Raw genomic sequence first — 18276 nt, 5'->3', positions numbered from 1 at the left:
GAAGGAAAAGCACTCAAGGGACAAGGAGCACGCGTGGGGGTGTGTGTGGAGAAGGATGCTGCTAATAATGCAGGAGAGGCTCCTCTCCGGCTTTGCTCCTTTAGAACAATCAGGCTCTGCGTCTCTCCCTCCTCCCCAGCAAGGAAACCACGATAGTAACCACTCTGAGACAAATCAAGAAAAAGTGCGACCAACACTCTCCCCCAACAAGCGCAGTGAGGTCAAAACACACACACACAGAGAGAGAGAGAGAGAACTGGCCCTAAAGTTGCAGGGCGCTGGAAGTCGCAGGGGCGCTGGGGGAGTGAATGGGAAGCAAGAGAAGGAGAAGGAGCCCTCACACACACAGAAAGACACAGAGTGTGGATTCTAAAGTCCGCAGGGAGAGTGAAGGGGAAGCAGAGAAGGAGAACGATCCCTCACACACACAGAGAGACACAGAGTGTGGATTCTAAAGTCCGCAGGGAGAGTGAAGGGGAAGCAGAGAAGGAGAACGATCCCTCACACACACAGAGAGACACAGAGTGTGGATTCTAAAGTCCGCAGGGAGAGTGAAGGGGAAGCAGAGAAGGAGAACGATCTCTCTCTCACACACAGAGAGACACACAGAGTGTGGATTCTAAAGTCCGCAGGGAGAGTGAAGGGGAAGCAGAGAAGGAGAACGATCTCTCTCTCACACACAGAGACACAGAGTGTGGATTCTAAAGTCCGCAGGGAGAGTGAAGGGGAAGCAGAGAAGGAGAACGATCTCTCTCACACACACACACAGAGACACAGAGTGTGGATTCTAAAGTCCGCAGGGAGAGTGAAGGGGAAGCAGAGAAGGAGAACGATCTCTCTCTCACACACACACAGAGACACAGAGTGTCGATTCTAAAGTCCGCAGGGAGAGTGAAGGGGAAGCAGAGAAGGAGAACGATCTCTCTCTCACACACACACAGAGACACAGAGTGTGGATTCTAAAGTCCGCAGGGAGAGTGAAGGGGAAGCAGAGAAGGAGAACGATCTCTCTCTCACACACACACAGAGACACAGAGTGTCGATTCTAAAGTCCGCAGGGAGAGTGAAGGGGAAGCAGAGAAGGAGAACGATCTCTCTCACACACACACATAGCTCAAGCACACACACACACAGCCCCTACAGTGGCTAATCCAAAATCGGACAGCAAAAAACTGCAGGCAGGGACAGAGAGCAGGGGTTGTTTTAAAGCAGCCAACTCCCGCTCTGCTTCTCTCCCTCCTCCCCGGCTCCGCTAGCTGACAGGAGCCGCTTACACCCGCTTTGCTGTTTCAAAGCGAGCCATGGACTGCTCACGACTGCAGCAGATTCCCCCGCCATCTGTAGGCATTCGCTCCATAACACGCACAGACATTTCCCCTTACTTTCTAGGAGGAAAAATCTGCGTGTTATGGAGCGAAATTTACGGTATTTTAATCAGATCCTTTTCAATTCTCATTGCTGGGGGGAAAGTGTTTTGCAAAGTAATTTGAGCCAAGTTTTTTCCTCTCTCTTCCTTTCAAGAGACCACATTAGCACAGATCCAGCTAACTTTGCAGCTCCCCTTTGTCTTGCACTACATCCAATACAGATTGGTGGCATATACCTCCCACTGGTGGGAAATCTTAAATGCGGCCTCATTTCTCAGTCTGCTGAAAAGTTGGCCGCATAACAGTGCAAATCTTTGGCAGAAATGGGCTTATTGTTCTCTGCAACAACTAACACCCTAGTTTTCAAGGGACTGAAAGCATTGAAACTGAGACTGGCTAGTGCCCCATCTCATCTCTCAGGTCATCTTGGAAATGCATCATCTGAGAAACTTCAGAAATGCCTGGTTAAGCAAATAAAAGCGTCAACAGCAGCTGCTGAGCCATCCTTGCGACCTCTGGTAGTTCGTGCTGGCTGTTGCCGACACATCACAGGACAGTGGAAGTGCTGAGTAAAAATGGAAAGCCATGCTTAAAATTCCTACTTTGCTGTGAAGCATGATGAAGCATTATCTAGGGAAATAAGGAAACAGAAAAAGAGGGATTATCTGGCCAGCTCCATTATTAGAAAGCATCAGATCATAAGAACCAAATAAGTGAATTATAGGCAAGGGAAGCAGGAGAGTTGAAAAACAAAGAAGGGGGGAAACAGAGAAAGAGAACCCATCTCTCTGCTTTTGATCGCATTCTATTTTTCAGAGACTCCAAACTGAAACACATTTCTTTTTCTTTTTTAAAAGGACAACAAAAAAAGAGACATGTCATATTTTAGACATGTCTTTTCTATGGTTCCTTTTTGGAAAAAGAGCACTTGGAAAGGTCTAATCCCGCATTCCTATTGCAAAAGTTTAACAGTGCACCTAATCCTATGCATGAAGTTTTTAATGCTTTTTTTTTAAAAAGTGATAAAAACAAATACAATATTTAATTAGAGACTGCATTTGGAATTCCAGTTTCCCCAGAAGCCCTGTCCATTGCACAGATCTACTTGCAAGGTAATGAGGCTGCTGTCTTGTCAAGACAGCAAGGAAAGAAAGAAAGAAAGAAAGAAAGAAAGAAAGAAAGAAAGAAAGAAAGAAAGAAAGAAAGAAGGGGCATTTTGTTTATGTAATGCTTAGCTCTGACTAGAGTGCCCTAGACCAAAGCCGCCTTTCGTCTTCCGCACCCATTTATTTGAATACTGTTGAGATCTCTTTCCCCCCTTATTCCATCAGTTCAGATTCTTGAAACAAGCAGCTATGTTTGCATATGCTCCAAAAACCAAATCCGACCTTGGGAAGTCAGGGGTTTAACCTGGGATCTTTTGCATGCTGAGCATGTGCTCTGTCCCAGAGCTACATTGAGCCAAGCTCTGCACCAGGCATGATGCTGAACTCCCACTCTCTTTGTTTCTCAGCTCTTGGGATTGCACAGGTGAAGCTTGCAGGAATTAGCAAGTGACATGCTTTTCCTTTGTGAACTGGAAAGTCTGCCAGGGGAGGCTCACTGGGACCAATCCTCCTTGGAGGCAGCCCCCCCTCCATGCCACCTCTACAGTGTCCCCTTGGAGAAGAGGAGAAGTTGCTGGTTTCCTCCCATCTTTGTTCCCAGTGTAAATCTTTATTCCCCCCTTGTACCTGATGTAGATTTTCATTTCCCCCTTCTTTCCTGGGGGGTGTGTGTGCGCGCATTTTGTGGTTTGCTTCAGGTGCCAAAATGTCTTGGGCCAGCCCTCTATCCAGCACTAGGTTTATGCTACTAAATTAGAAATATAATGTTTATGTAGCATGCCTCCACCTTTTCCTGAGATGAATCCTAATAGCTGGGCTAAGTCTCTATTTCTCTGCCTATGCAGGACTGCTTCAAGCATATCACATAGATTTATCTGTTAAAATCATAAAGGCTAACTCAAAAGAACCAGAATCACAAAAGTTTCCAGCTTCCTGGGAATCTGAAAGCGAACATCAGTCTTTCAAAATTTTTGCATGTTCTTTGTTTATTTAGAGGGGTGTTGTTGTTTTTCAGCAGACTGCAATTTTGCATCAGGTAGATTAAAGATATTGTAGCTGGCCATTCTTTCTCAACACCTTTCTTGGAATGTTAAGCATTCCTGTCTGTGGACAGTTAAGAGTCACTACAGAGAGAAATTCAGCCTACCATAAAAGTTCAACGAAAGAGATATGAGTTAGGAGTACATTCCTTGAGCAGGAAATGACCTATTGGCCAAGAATGCATTTCAGATTTGCCAACTCATCTCACATTAGTCTCTTTGGTCTATATTTCTCTGGACCGTGACAACATACAGTAGCTGGAATAAGAAACCACAGGACCCATTTCTTGGATATAATAAGAAAAATGCTAATGATATCCCCAAGAAGTGTAGACATGGGAAAATAAATTGAAATGCAGTGTGTTCCCATTGTATGAGCAGACAATCATAATCCACTGTTCAGTACTAATCTGCAGACCTAATTAACTGAAGTAGATAATAATTTTCTGCACTGGAGGAAATGGATAAATATTTAAACAAGGGTAAATCAGATTTACAGTCATAGTTGTTCTTATCAAGCGCAGAGCTACCACGTAAGTCATATCAAATCCTTTCCTGAATGTGGAGTCTTGGGTGGAAACATCAAGTGACTATTGTGAACAATATTTAATTTAGTTTTAGCCCTGGCTTTTTGGCGCTGCACTCAAGGACCCTGCTTTTTAACCTCCCATGACATTTTTCAGTAAATGCCCCGCTGAAACCCTAGAAAGAATTGAGGTGCTGAGATCCCCAGAAACAAGATGGCATACTTTCATCAGGATGTTGCCAAAATTGTTCTAGGACACAGAAGTTCTTCTGGGAAATAAGATACAGGTTTCCTACCAGCCATATGCACATCTATGACACATTCCAGATTCCGAGGGTGTTTTCCGGCTGGAACACAACCACATAATCCCAAGGGTTTCAGGGCTGCTTCAGAGTACTCAGCTACACATAAGAAAACAAGTATCCATGATATTTTGAAGCTGCATATGCGTTGCCTTCCTGCCTCATCATTTACATATATAAACACATGGCAATAACATTGCTTAGGCGTATTACAGAATATGAATCATTCTTTAAATTCTTTGAACAGTTTTGAAGAACATGCTAGTTCTCCTTCTAGAAGTAAGAGTTCTGCTATACCAAGTTTCATGTTTCTCTGGGATCACCTAGGAAGGTAAACGTTTCTTCCTACCGCAGCTCCTAATAAAGGGTTGCTGTTGGCAATCCATATTTGGGAGAAATTTGGAGTGTGTGCTGCTGAGTCATATAATCCTAACAGTGTACCAAGGAAGAAACTGATCTCCTCCCTTCTTTAGCTGCATTGACCCATCAAAAGCAGAGCATCCTCATACCTAAACTTCTGTATAATAAGGCAGTAGCTCATTCTGGTCTTCCTGGTCTTCTTTTCTCCTTGCACACTGGGTCTTGTGTGCTTTGCTGCTCTTCAATAAACCAGCACTTCCCTTTTCCTGTGTATGCCCTCTCTTATTTTCCTTTCCTTCTCTGAATCCAGTATCTCTGAAGGCAGAGAGAGTGAGAAACATAGTTCTAATATACATTTTCAAGGTAAATAAGTTTCTGAGATAGGGCAAATTAAGCAGATGATGAGTAACAGGGCAAGGGCAATTAACATATGCATGAGGTGTGCAGTGAGGCAGGAAGCAAAACCAATTGCTTCCATTGTACGCAAGACACAGGGTTAATTAGCAATTGATACATGGGTCTAGAGTTGCCCACTGCGATTGTAAGTGGGCGTTTTAAAATATAATTACCACCATTTTATGCAAGTTGGCAGTGTATTCATTGTGCAGTCCTGCTCAGGCACACCTGGCTTGTGAGCCAATCCCTAGCAGCTCTGAAATAATCAACTGTGGCTGAAAATACACACAGTGTAAAAACCAAATAAGCAATTCATATTATTTCAGGAGAGGGAGGTGACTTCCAGAAAACCTCTTAACTGAGCATTCGTCCCGACTTGCTTTGCACAAAATTTGTAGAGAGGTTATACAGTGCCTGCTACTTGTTGGGCATTTATTCCAATTGGTTTGCTGGGAAATTATATGACCTTGTTATCTCACACTTCCCAGTGCATTTTCGTATCACATTCCTTACCGTTAAAAATTATTGGTTCGTAATGAGGGTTGCTTCTGTTCATTATACTATTTAAAAATTAACCACCCCCACCCCACAGAATTTCTAAAGAATATTTGTGACTAGATACATTTCTCATCCTCTTTGTTTGGGTCTTAGATAGAAGATAGCTTCTGTAAACCCAACAGCATTTTATTTAAAACCAACTTCTCTACTCACAGCAGCAACCAATAAAACATTTTTTAAAAAACAAAACAAAACACACACCATTTTGAACCCTAATTCACTTAAAATTGGCTGGGACTTGTCCCACTGAAAGCAACAGACCATTTGACTTCACAATTAACTTGTTCCACTGGTTTCACATTAGATCCCCACCCCCATGTATATTGTCAGTTTCAGTTAAAGTAATTGGGGGGGACGGGGACTTTAGGCCTTTTAACATCCCATCTAGCAAGCATGCCAACCCTCTTGTAGCCTATCTAGATGCCTTTACAAATAAACACCTTCCCCACCACTACCTCAAGGGCAAGAGAGATGTGAATTTATACACGTAGCAGTCATCCCACAGCCCTAGGGCTGGAGTTGTAAAAGACTGATTCCTTGCTGCTGCTGCTGTTTTAATCTCTCATAAAGATGGAAGGCATAGCGGCACCCCTAACAGATTATCTCAATGCCAGAATTTATGCAAAGAAACATGCTTTAAAGTTTGCTACCCTCCAGGCTGCAAAGGGTGTTAAAAGATCAGAATCAGTACTTTCAGTGGGTCAGAGGTTAACCAGACAGCAGCTGCAAAGTTGGCCGCATGTGGCCGCATCTTTCCCTATGAGGAAAATGGCAGCAGTCTGAGGCATGGGTGGCTTCCAAACCAAGGCCAAGCACTTGAATCATTGAATTGTAGACTTGGAAGGGGCCACAAGGGTCATCTAGTTCCTGCAATGCAGAAATCTTTCGCCCACAAGCCTGGGATTAAGAGTCATACTCTGCCGACTGAGCTATTTTAGTATGCCTCTGAATACCAGTTGCTGGGAATCACAGGTGGAGAGACCCTACCTGCCCAGAGATTGTCTCACCAGAGTGGTGCATGCTCTGGTTATCTCCTGCTTGGATTACTGCAATGTGCTCTACATGGGACTACTTTTGAAGGCAACTCGGAAACTACAACTAACCCGAAATGTGGCAGCTTGACTGGCAGTGGTCATCGAAACCATATAACACGATGCTAAAGGATCTTCACTGGCTCCCAGTATGTTTCTGAGCACAATTCAAAGTGTTGGCACTGACCTTTAAAACCCTAAACGGCCTTGGCCCAGTATACCTGAAGAAGCGTCTCCACCTCCGTCATTCAGCCCAGACACTGAGATAATCTCCGAGGGTCTTCTGACGGTTCACACACTGCAAGAAGTAAAGTTACAGCGAACCAGGCAGAGGGCCTTCTCGGCAGTAGCACCCACCCTGTGGAACGCCCTCCCATCAGATGTCAAGGAAATAAACAACTATCTGACTTTTAGAAGACATCAGGGAAGTTTTTAATGACATTTTATTTATATATATATATATATTTTGCTGGAAGCTGCCCAGAGTGGCTTGGGGAAACCCAAGCAGATAGGTGGGGTATTAAATTAATAATAATAATAATAATAATAATAATAATAATAATAATAATAATAATAATAGCAGCAGTAATGGTGCTGCCTGAGGGCTTTCCTCAGACATCCGGTTGGCCACTGTGAGAAGCAAGTCTCCAGGGCCAGATGAACTGCATCCAAGAGTATTAAAAGAACTGGCAGATGTGATCTCAGAACTACTGGCAGTCATCTTTGAGAATTCCTGGAGAACAGGCGAAGTCCCGGCAGACTGGAGGAGGGCAAATGTTGTCCCTATTTTCAAAAAGGGGAAAAGAGAGGACCCAAATAATTACCGCCCAGTCAGTCTGACATCAATACCAGGGAAGATTCTGGAGCAGATCAGTAAGAAAACAGTCTGTGAGCACCTAGAAAGGAATGCTGTGATCACCAATAGTCAGCATGGATTTCTGAAAAATAAGTCATGTCAGACTAACCTGATCTCGTTTTTTGACAGAATTACAAGCCTGGTAGATGAAGGGAACTCAGTGGATATAGCCTACCTTGATTTCAGTAAGGCATTTGACAAGGTGCCCCATGATATTCTTGTAAAGAAGCTGGTAAAATGCGGTCTTGACTATGCTACCACTCAGTGGATTTGTAACTGGCTGACTGACCGAACCCAAAGGGTGCTCATCAATGGTTCCTCTTCATCCTGGAGAAAAGTGACTAGTGGGGTGCCACAGGGTTCTGTCTTGGGCCCGGTCTTATTCAACATCTTTATCAACGACTTGGATGATGGACTCAAGGGCATCCTGATCAAATTTGCAGATGACACCAAACTGGGAGGGGTGGCTAACACCCCAGAGGACAGGATCACACTTCAAAACGACCTTGACAGATTAGAAAACTGGGCCAAAACAAACAAGATGAATTTTAACAGGGAGAAATGTAAAGTATTGCACTTGGGCAAAAAAAATGAGAGGCACAAATACAAGATGGGTGACACCTGGCTTGAGAGCAGTACATGTGAAAAGGATCTAGGAGTCTTGGTTGACCACAAACTTGACATGAGCCAACAGTGTGACGCGGCAGCTAAAAAAGCCAATGCAATTCTGGGCTGCATCAATAGGAGTATAGCATCTAGATCAAGGGAAGTAATAGTGCCACTGTATTCTGCTCTGGTCAGACCTCACCTGGAGTACTGTGTCCAGTTCTGGGCACCACAATTCAAGAAGGACACTGACAAACTGGAACATGTCCAGAGGAGGGCAACCAAAATGGTCAAAGGCCTGGAAACGATGCCTTATGAGGAACGGCTAAGGGAGCTGGGCATGTTTAGCCTGGAGAAGAGGAGGTTAAGGGGTGATATGATAGCCATGTTCAAATATATAAAACGATGTCACATAGAGGAGGGAGAAAGGTTGTTTTCTGCTGCTCCAGAGAAGCGGACACGGAGCAATGGAGCCAAACTACAAGAAAGAAGATTCCACCTAAACATTAGGAAGAACTTCCTGACAGTAAGAGCTGTTCGACAGTGGAATTTGCTGCCAAGGAGTGTGGTGGAGTCTCCTTCTTTGGAGGTCTTTAAGCAGAGGCTTGACAACCTTATGTCAGGAGTGCTCTGATGGTGTTTCCTGCTTGGCAGGGGGTTGGACTCGATGGCCCTAGTGGTCTCTTCCAACTCTATGATTCTATGATTCTATGATTCTAAGCAGATGCTGGACTAGATAGGCCTTTGATTTGATCCAGCAAGGCACTTCTTTCGTTCTTAAGAAAGCCGTTGAGTCAAAACTACACATCTAAATCTCCGTGATGTGTGAACTGACCCGTTTCCCAAGTTCAATCAACACAAGCTACCAATCCCTCTGAAACACATGAGAACCTGGCCGAAATGCAGCAGCGGCATCATTACAAATGATACACCTGAAGCAGGCATGCTGAAATCATGAATTTTTATTACCCGGGGGTTTTGCCACGTCAAACCAGGATTTCCCTATGAAAACAAAAAGTGGCTTCTCCCCTTTTAGAAGTAAGTTGTGCAAATTGAATGACAGCTGTAGGTAGTTAAGGGTCAATGGACACGTCCTTCTTTTGCTTCGGCAAAATGCAGCTGCTACAAGCAAGGCTTGCTGCTCTTAAAGGAAGAGCTTTGCTGAGTCTTGGCTTCCCTGGATCACAAAAACTGGTTGAGCAAGCAGGCGAGTTTTCTTTGGAGCCAATGTAGTGGTTAGGGCAGGTGCTGCCCATTGCTGGAATACAACTCCCAGGATCCCTCATCACTGGCCATACTGGTTAGGGCTGATGGGAGGGGGGAGGGAGTCCAGCAACTTCTGGAGGCTCCCAAGTCCCTCCACACTTTGGTTAGTAGGACAAGGGAGACACAGGTTCAAATCTCCAGCTGCGCCCTGGTCTCTCAGCCAGCCTTCCTCATGGACTGCCGCAGTGCTAAGAGAGGGAGATAACTATGGACACTCCTTGGAGGAATGGCAGGATACAAAACATAGTAAAATAAAATAATATGAAACCGTTGTTGGGCGAAAACACATGAAGCCTGGGGGAATGGATACAACTGGTGCTAGCCTAAAGGTGGTAAGTATTTTTTCAGGGGAGCAGGGACAAAGTAGAACATTGAAGGGGGACAGGGAGATTAGGGAGAATAGTACCTTTTCATTTTGTCTCGTATTTCAGGCTCTACGTGTTAGAAACTTGTTCTTTCTTCTATGTGAAAGTTGAGAATCTGGGGATTATGGCTCATTGGGAAAGGGTGGGTGCAGATGCCCTTGATGGGAAGTGTAGAAAACAAGTTCAGCCCAGTCTCTCTCTTTAAAGTGATCAGAATTACTCACAGTGTATAATATACTCCCCTGGTGGTGTGACAGGTCCTTTTGATCTACATTTGCACTAGTGTGTGTGTACACACACACACACACACACACACACACACACCTATTTTGCATTTTTTTATATGTGAAACTGGCTCAAATAATCTGAATATAAAGATATATCAAGAAATGCACATAAATTTGATGAGTGGTATAGGAATAATTCTGCCAAAGATTTTTTTCCTCAGGCATGCCCTTTGAATATATGTTAATTATTAGCCCCAAAATCTTATCATCTAGCTACTCTATCAGTTCCTTGGTGAGACACGCTGCCAATAACCATTAAAGCACATGGGGGGGATTTTATTGTGTGTTGTCCAATCCTTGTTCTCAAATTACTGATCCAGTGTTCCAACAGAAAGACTGAAAGGTGGGCCTCCTTCCTCTGTCTGAAACATATTTAGAAAATAAAATACCTCTTTTCTCATATGAATTTCTGTTTTACCTGAACATATGTAACACTAACACATACTTCACACCACTCGTTTTTGTTCTTTCGCAGCAGGATAGGGGGAAATTGGTAGGGGTCCTGCTGGCTGTTCTTTCCAACATGGCTTTCATACACTGTGGTCTAACAATCCAGTTTTCCTTTTTTAAAGAAACCCAAAAGGGACACAAGTAAGCACTTATTGTGCCAAAACAGTGATCGCATAGGCAAACTCCTTCTGTGAGCTGTAAGGGAAGGATAATTTCTCATTTCCATAGGCCGAACAGTGTCCCTTAAATTATCATTATGTTGGAAGAGAAACGAGACCCTCTCTCTGCTTTGATAGTCGCTTCACCTACCTGTACCTTCAAGAAATTGTGTGATTTTTACAGTCAGGCCTTGGAGGGATCAGATAGGGACACAGAAAGATGGAAAAAAGACAGTATGGAAGCCTTGTACCATTCCTACCCCTATTTTGGTTTGATCTGTGGAACCCATGAAATGCAAAATTCAAGTATAGAATCAATGGTTGTACTAATCACCATCGTAAACAGTACAGACTCTGCCTTGAGAAGCATAAAGCAAAACATTTACAATAAAATTACATGATTAAAAAATAATAATTAAGGGGACAGGTTTGCACAATACAGAATGTCTTAAAGAGCAATCTTGGCCATTCATGAGGACATGGGGGAAATGTAATGTGCCAAACGCAGACAACAGATGTCATCAGTAATATTTCCTGCAGTGAAACCAATCCATTTTTCCAGATTCAGAGGCCACAGGAATTGTTGGCAGTTCACATATTAGATTTTTGTGTGCTCCAAGGTCACTCCCATGGGGAAGGGGAATATAAAAAGTATTGAGAGAAGTGGCTGCACGTTTTAGTTCACTTCCAAGCAACCTAAGGTCTATTTACATGAACACCATGTCAAGTTTCATAAACCTTTCTGGAATTATTAACAACCCAGTAATGTAAAGTTTCTCTGAAAGTCTTAAAGCACTTGAAGACTTCAGAAACCAACCTGTTTCTTCTTTTTTTAAAAAAATTAACTTCAGTTTGTCAGAACTTGAGCAGCTGGGAAAGTTTACTCAGCTGAGCAAATATTTCTGCAGCCTGTTTGTGCACCTCTCGACTTCCAAGCTTCTGCAAGATGGCATTTAACTTAATTTGACCAGGATATCTTCATATTCAGGCTGATCCTACACTATGAGTTTGGGGTGTGGTAGGCTGTAGGCCTGAGTGATGCAAGCTAGAAGTTGGATGCAAAAGTATCGGGCTGGAAAGGCAGAGAGGGAGAGGGAGAGGGAGAGGGAGAGGGAGAGAGGCCTAATTTCTGCTGGGATCCAAGGCTGTGGCTATGGGAGAGGTCAGACCTTTTTGCTTTGAGCCCCTCTATCCTAGGCTCAGGTTGTATATGTGTAAACAAACCATATATCATAAAGACCCCACAGCCATTCCCTCATTCTCAAAGGAAACACAAACCCTGGACCCTTCGGATCTTGCACAGCTTGGAGATTGAGGTGGTGTGCAACACCTACATGGCATGACAGTCAGGTGGGTGGGGAAGAAGTACATTTTGCACCATTTGCCAAAATAGAACACAGTGTCCATAGCTTTTATAACCCACAATAGATTTGAGTCTTTTTTACCATTCCCTTCAGAGTCTTAAAAATTGACTCCCCCCCCCCCCGCCCTGGAACGCTATTTGCAGAGACCAGGCTGCTTGCTCAAGAAGCATTCCCTGCCAGCAAAAGAACAGGCGGTTCTGAAAACTTAATACTGTACACACCAGAGCTGGATTCCAAAAACGCAGACGTCAGTTAATATGAATCAATGAAAGAAATACCTCTTTCGTATCCTAATGCAACTTTGCATGTGAGCCACCAGTGGTTCTAGAACCCATGGATTCTTCCTTCTGAGGTTTTAAATATGTTTGGCAGCCTTCAAACCAGTATTTCCCCAAAACTATGTACCACGTGGGCACAGAGCCGTAATTAGGTCATCTTGTGCCCCTGGCAGAACTGTCCACATTGCGCCCCCTAGCCACGGACAAATTAGCTCCTCTTTCCGCCTCTCCTCCAACCCACCCATTCAATTCCTCATGCACTTCACCTCACACATATCAAATAAAGACCCTCTATTAAAAACCTTTCATTTTGAGGCAATATTATTTTTATTTATAGACGTATTTTTAGCCAATTTTGTGGGGAGGGGCCTTCCTCACCACCCGCTAGCAACAGCCCTGTGTGGGCAAGGACATTAAGTTACTGACACATTGCAATGCTACACATGTCTATTCAGAAGTAAGCCTTCCGAGTAAGTAAGTGGGGCTTGCTTACTTCCTGGTAAGGCGGCAAACAGTTATCCACAATGTGTCACCTACTCCAAGGGCAAGCAATTCTATTGTTTGCAAATGACCAGATCATTCAATTGCTCCTGAAAGAGACAGAAGAATTACTCACAGTCAAAGGAGGATTGCCTTTCACAGAGATTCAGCAGCTACAGGTTGTGGACTTGCCTCCTTCCAGTCAAGGAGACTCTCAGAAGGGGGACTTGGTGCAGAACCATCTGTAAAGCAGACCTTTTAGGCGCAAGAATGAAGTGATGAGGAACACGTTATACAGGAGGAAATAGAAGTGTGCATTGGTTATCAGAAGTTTCTGAAAGCCGAATGTATGATGTGCTTACCATGCCTGCCTCTGCAGCAACCCACCCTTTTCTGTGCATTTCCAGTGTTTGCACAGAGCACTGTCCCTGGGTGAAGCCAAAAAGCAGCAATGACTAAATATAGACTGCATAGATGGATGCATGCCTATACCATGCGGAAGACACAGATGTCAAACTACAACAAGACATCTCTACAGATAAAATTACACGTAGGAAAACCACATCCAGAGAGGAGCCTCAGGCACATAAAAATTTAAAGGGCCCAGATGTCCTAGCTCAGGGATGGGGAACCTGCAGGTGCTGGTGAACCACAACTCCCCTCACAGCCCTGATCACTTGGCTCATGAAAGGTACAGTATGACTACATAGAATCATAGAGTTGGAAGGGACCCTGAGGATCATCTGTTGTTGTTGTTTAGTCATGTCTGACTCTTCGTGACCCCATGGACCAGAGCACGCCAGGCACTCCTGTCTTCCACTGCCTCCCGCAGTTTGGTCAAACTCATGTTAGTAGCTTTGAGAACACTGTCCAACCATCTCGTCCTCTGTCATCCCCTTCTCCTTGTGCCCTCCATCTTTCCCAACATCAGGGTCTTTTCCAGGGAGTCTTCTCTTCTCATGAGGTGGCCAAAGTATTGGAGCCTCAGCTTCACAATCTGTCCTTCCAGTGAGCTCTCAGAGCTGATTTCCTCAAGAATAGATAGGTTTGATCTTCTTGCGGTCCATGGGACTCTCAAGAGTCTCCTCCAGCACCATAATTCAAAAGCATCAATTCTTTGGCGATCAGCCTTCTTTATGGTCCAGCTCTCACTTCCATACATCACTACTGGGGAAACCATGTTATATGGTGATGTTGGCAAGGATCATCTAGTCAATTATTAACCACTCTCAATTCCACCCTGATAACTGCCACCTGCCTGGATTTTAACTTGTCTGAATTAATTTTAAGATGTATTTTAATTAATTGATGTCTGTTTTTATGCTTATTGTGTTGTTTTTATGATGTTAGCTGTGGGATACAAATAAAATTTATTATTATTATTATTATTATTATTATTATTATTAGTCCAACCCCCTGCAATGCAGGAATACACAGCTGTCCCATATGGGAATTGAACCTGCAACCCTTGTGTTTTCAGCACCACGCTTTAACCAACTGAGCTACCCAGGCCCTCATCTGGAAGGCTTCAGGGTCCCCACCACCCTGGTCTAGCTCTTTACTTGGGACGGCCAAAGTTGTGATGAGAAGGGAAGCTTGGCAAGATTCCACATGCAAAAGCTGACAAAGGAGGCCATGGCCTGTTGTTTCGAATAAAAGCCACCCAGGGATGATGCGTTGCTTACTTTTCCGAAGTTTAATAGACGCAAAAGTGAGTCCATTTTTAACTTAAGACTACACCGGTTCCATTCTATTGCATTTCCCTTGCAGAAGTGTACATAATAGGAGTAAACAGTTTTGTGGTGTTAAAATCAAAAACAAGAGAGTGAGAGAGATCTTGTTACATAGAAGCAGCAGAAGCAGCAGTGTGTGTGTGTTTTTGTGTGTGTGTTTGTGCGCGTGTAGGGGAAGGGGGAGAGGAACAGGGGAATTATCAAGAGTAGCTAACATTTCATAGGTAATAAATACATTCCGAGGTGTTGCATTTCATTTCCCCCCAAGTCCACTGAAAAAGCACTCGCCAAGGTTGCTTTTCTCGCGTTAAGTAGCTTTGTGACTTTTGGTCAGACTAGCCCATGGAGGGCTTTTTACTAAGCAGTCCAGGTGCTTGTTATAACTTTCACAGATTATGAGCTGTGGGCCAGTCCGAAAACTCATCCTGCTGCCACGAGCACAGAAACCTTAAGATTCTCCCAGGGAAGTGTGTGTCAGGATGTTTACAGACTTTGTGAAACTCTAGGACAGCTGTGGTCTTATCTTCTGTTACCTTGAAGAAAGTGAAAGAGGGAGAGGTTACTGAAAGTGGCACTGCACACTCAAACCAGAATTGTCACCAGAAACGTACACACAGCCACTGGTCCAAATATAGCATGGGACATCACAGTCTAAATTGGTCACAGCAAACTTGAGAGAAGGCACAGGGACTCTACAAAGCTGTTCAGTCTAAAGGAAGAACCATAGCTAAATGGAAAAACCACACACTACAGTGGGTTGTGGGTGGGACGTGGGTGGTGCTGTGGGTTAAACCACAGAGCCTAGGGCTTGCTGATCAGAAGGTCGGCGATTCGAATCCCCGCGACGGGGTGAGCTCCCGTTGCTCAGTCCCTGCTCCTGCCCACCTAGCAGTTTGAAAGCACGTCAAAGTGCAAGTAGATAAATAGGTACCGCTCCGGCGGGAAGGTAAATGGCATTTCCGTGCGCTACTCTGGCTCGCCAGAAGCGGCTTAGTCATGCTGGCCACATGACCCGAAAAAACTGTCTGCGGGCGAACGTCGGCTCTCTCGACCAGTAAAGCAAGATGAGCACTGCAACCCCAGAGTCGGCCACGACTGGACCTAATGGTCAGGGGTCCCTTTACCTTTACCAATTTTTTTAATTAAAAAAAGAATAATAACAATCTGACTAATCAAATCTGTTCACGCACATCTTGCTAAACCATGTTTTGGTGCTGGGGAGCTTGCAGCTCTTCAGATACTGCTGGGACTCCCAGCTCCCATCAGCGCCAGCTAGCATGGTCAGTGATGATGGGATTTGTAGTCCAGCAATATCTGAAGAGCCACAGGTGCCTCTTCCCTGGTTTAATGTGACACATGAACACAGGCCGTCTGCTCTTTGCATGTATTACTTCAGATTTTGTTATACATCTGCAAACACGCTTGAAGATCCATCTGTCAATCCAGCCCTATGACAGACACGACTTTGGCCCTTAGCATTCCCTGCCCCATGATGCAGTCTCTCAAAAACTCTCCCCTCCCTCTCTGTTTACACCGGTAAGTTAATACATATTTCTTCCAGTCATTCATTTTTATATTGGGGTGGGCAATCTGGTGCCATTCAAATGTTACTGGACTACCATTTCCAACAGTCCTGATGGCCAAGCGGTCTGAGGCGGAAGGGAAGTGCAGACACAACAATATCTGAAGGAGGCCGGATCATCTATCCCCCATTTGAAGATCTGTTTTACTGAGCAATGCTGAGCATGTTTTGCAGCACACCACATGACAAATAAGGCTGCAATCACACACCTACTTACCTAGGAGAAACCCCTATTGAATTCAACAGGACTTATTTTTGAGTAGACCGATATAGAATTGTGCTGCTTGTTAGGAACAAAATGCACATAACATACTTTATAATATATTAAATACTTTGGAATTTTAAAGCATAACCAGCTTGAGAAACAGAGAGGGAGACCTGACAAGATCTATTTCCGGAAAGAATTTACACTGTAGAGCAATAGAGATTTCTTATTTCTCGAGAATTTCACAAAAAGGAAGCAGTAGCAGCACACGCATCGAAGTAAGTTACGGTAATCTTCACATGCAATATCAGCTTGTGCAGACAACTGAAAAGAAGCCTTCAAAACACTTAGGATGAAGTTACTTTAATAGTGGAATAATTCTTGCCAGACACACCTGCTGCTTTAGAAATGGAATTAAATTTGTCAAAATGTTAAAAAAATTGAAAACATTTCTGTCTACCCAAGCATTTGATGGCTGAGAGATACTGCTCTTGGCAACCTTGAAATCGTTAGCTGTAAGAGTATGTGACTGTTTTACATGATTTTAATTGTTTTTAGATGTTCTTATTTTATTTTTAATTGTATTGTTTAATCACTGCTGTGTTTGCCACCCTGAGCTCTTTTGGGAGGAAGTGGGAGGGGGGAATAGAAATTTAAAAATTAAAATAATCACAATAATGTACTCCTTTTAGAACCAGTGGCCACTGAATTTTCATTTTGCCTTTCATTGTTGCTGAGGTTGTCCAGTGTCCAACCACAAAACATCTGTATCTCTTAAGAATTGATTTTAGGATCTGTTTGAACATTTTGTCTTAAATGATTTTAACCCACCCTGAGACTGAATAAATGATGAATAAATGTACTCGTGATTATGTAACTTTCCCCAGCTTTTCAACATCTACAGAAGTTTAATAAATAACTCTACATTTTTTGATGCCTTAAGTAAAGAGGTCTCTTCCTGAAACAAGTGCCTCTTTCATAAATCCACAGAGATGGATCGAGTCCAAATATTACAATCAAAAGCTAAAGACCATTGTTTTTGACAACAAAAGAACAATTTGGGGTGACCATATTCTTGGAGACAAGCCCTGCGGCTGCAAGATACACCAGATAACACCACTTAAAAGAAAAAGAAAAAGAAATCTAGCTCCAGAGTTCATGATTCATTTCAGTTTATAATAAAAAACCCAAGAAAAGAATAATTACATTACTAAATCAGGGACTGGCAGAAGGTAGATTTGCAGTAGGTGAGCTAACTCCCAGTTGTTAAAGCAACAACAAAAAGGATCCCACCCTCTAAATTAGACTGCTGAAACAACAAAATCTTAGGAGAAAAACAGGAGTGGGTTTTCTGTGTCAAAGGACTGCAAGTTCCATTCTGGTGCCGAAAACAAGTTTCCTGGGCTGAACTCAGAGGAATCCTATTCCTTGATCCCAAGTGCTGAGCTGCTCTGGTTAGTGCTTGGGTTTGTAGTGAAACAACCACCACCAAGAACGAAGAAGATCCAACAAGCTTGGAGCACATCAACTGCACTTGCACCATAAATCACACAAAATACTTATTCAGTTCTGGATCAAATACATAAAGAAAACTTGTGGCCACACAGAACATACAAGTCATCACAGGAGACTCCAAGGCTAGCTGTGTTTAGCAATATGTACCTACGCTTCAGAGCTTGGTTTTCTAAACTATTTCCCAGAGAACCCTATGGCTTCTTGGAAACTTATCAGGTTCCTCAATGAGAAGGACCAGTGATAGCAGAGAATCGTCTTTGGCTGACATCTTGCTTACTTTTACCAATCTTTTCCTGCAATGCACTACAGCAGAGCTAGACTGCTAGATGCACTCTAGTTCATACTCTCCATGCTCTCTTCATACTCTCCAAGCTGCCCAGGATGCTCCAGTTCAAACCACAAGGGCACAACAAGGAACACTTTGCTCACTGATGGGTTCCTTGGA

The 18276-nt window shown here is 43.6% G+C and overlaps 1 protein-coding gene and 1 long non-coding RNA gene across 4 annotated transcripts in view; both read right to left on the bottom strand.

The window, feature by feature from the left end:
• Positions 1 to 1125: 1125 nt before the first annotated feature.
• LOC308585915 lies at positions 1126 to 7123 on the bottom strand. Its single transcript, XR_014007679.1, has 2 exons — positions 4336 to 7123; positions 1126 to 1997 (listed from the first exon to the last, which is right to left on the bottom strand). It is a non-coding gene; the product is annotated as an uncharacterized lncRNA (long non-coding RNA).
• A 7350-nt stretch (positions 7124 to 14473) lies between these two features.
• Positions 14474 to 18276, bottom strand: part of PWWP2B (PWWP domain containing 2B) — a 33474-nt gene continuing 29671 nt past the window's right edge. For all 3 annotated transcript variants that reach the window (XM_081189499.1, XM_081189497.1, XM_081189498.1), the window contains exon 4: positions 14474 to 15062. The gene's annotated coding sequence lies outside the window, so the exon portion shown is untranslated. The remainder of the gene's footprint in view (positions 15063 to 18276) is intronic.

Source organism: Podarcis bocagei (genome assembly GCF_964188305.1).
Source record: "Podarcis bocagei genome assembly, chromosome: 4".
In the NCBI taxonomy this organism is placed as follows: Eukaryota; Metazoa; Chordata; class Lepidosauria; order Squamata; family Lacertidae; genus Podarcis; species Podarcis bocagei.
Note: the sequence above shows the minus strand (reverse complement) of the source record. Positions and strands in the feature narration are given on the sequence as shown.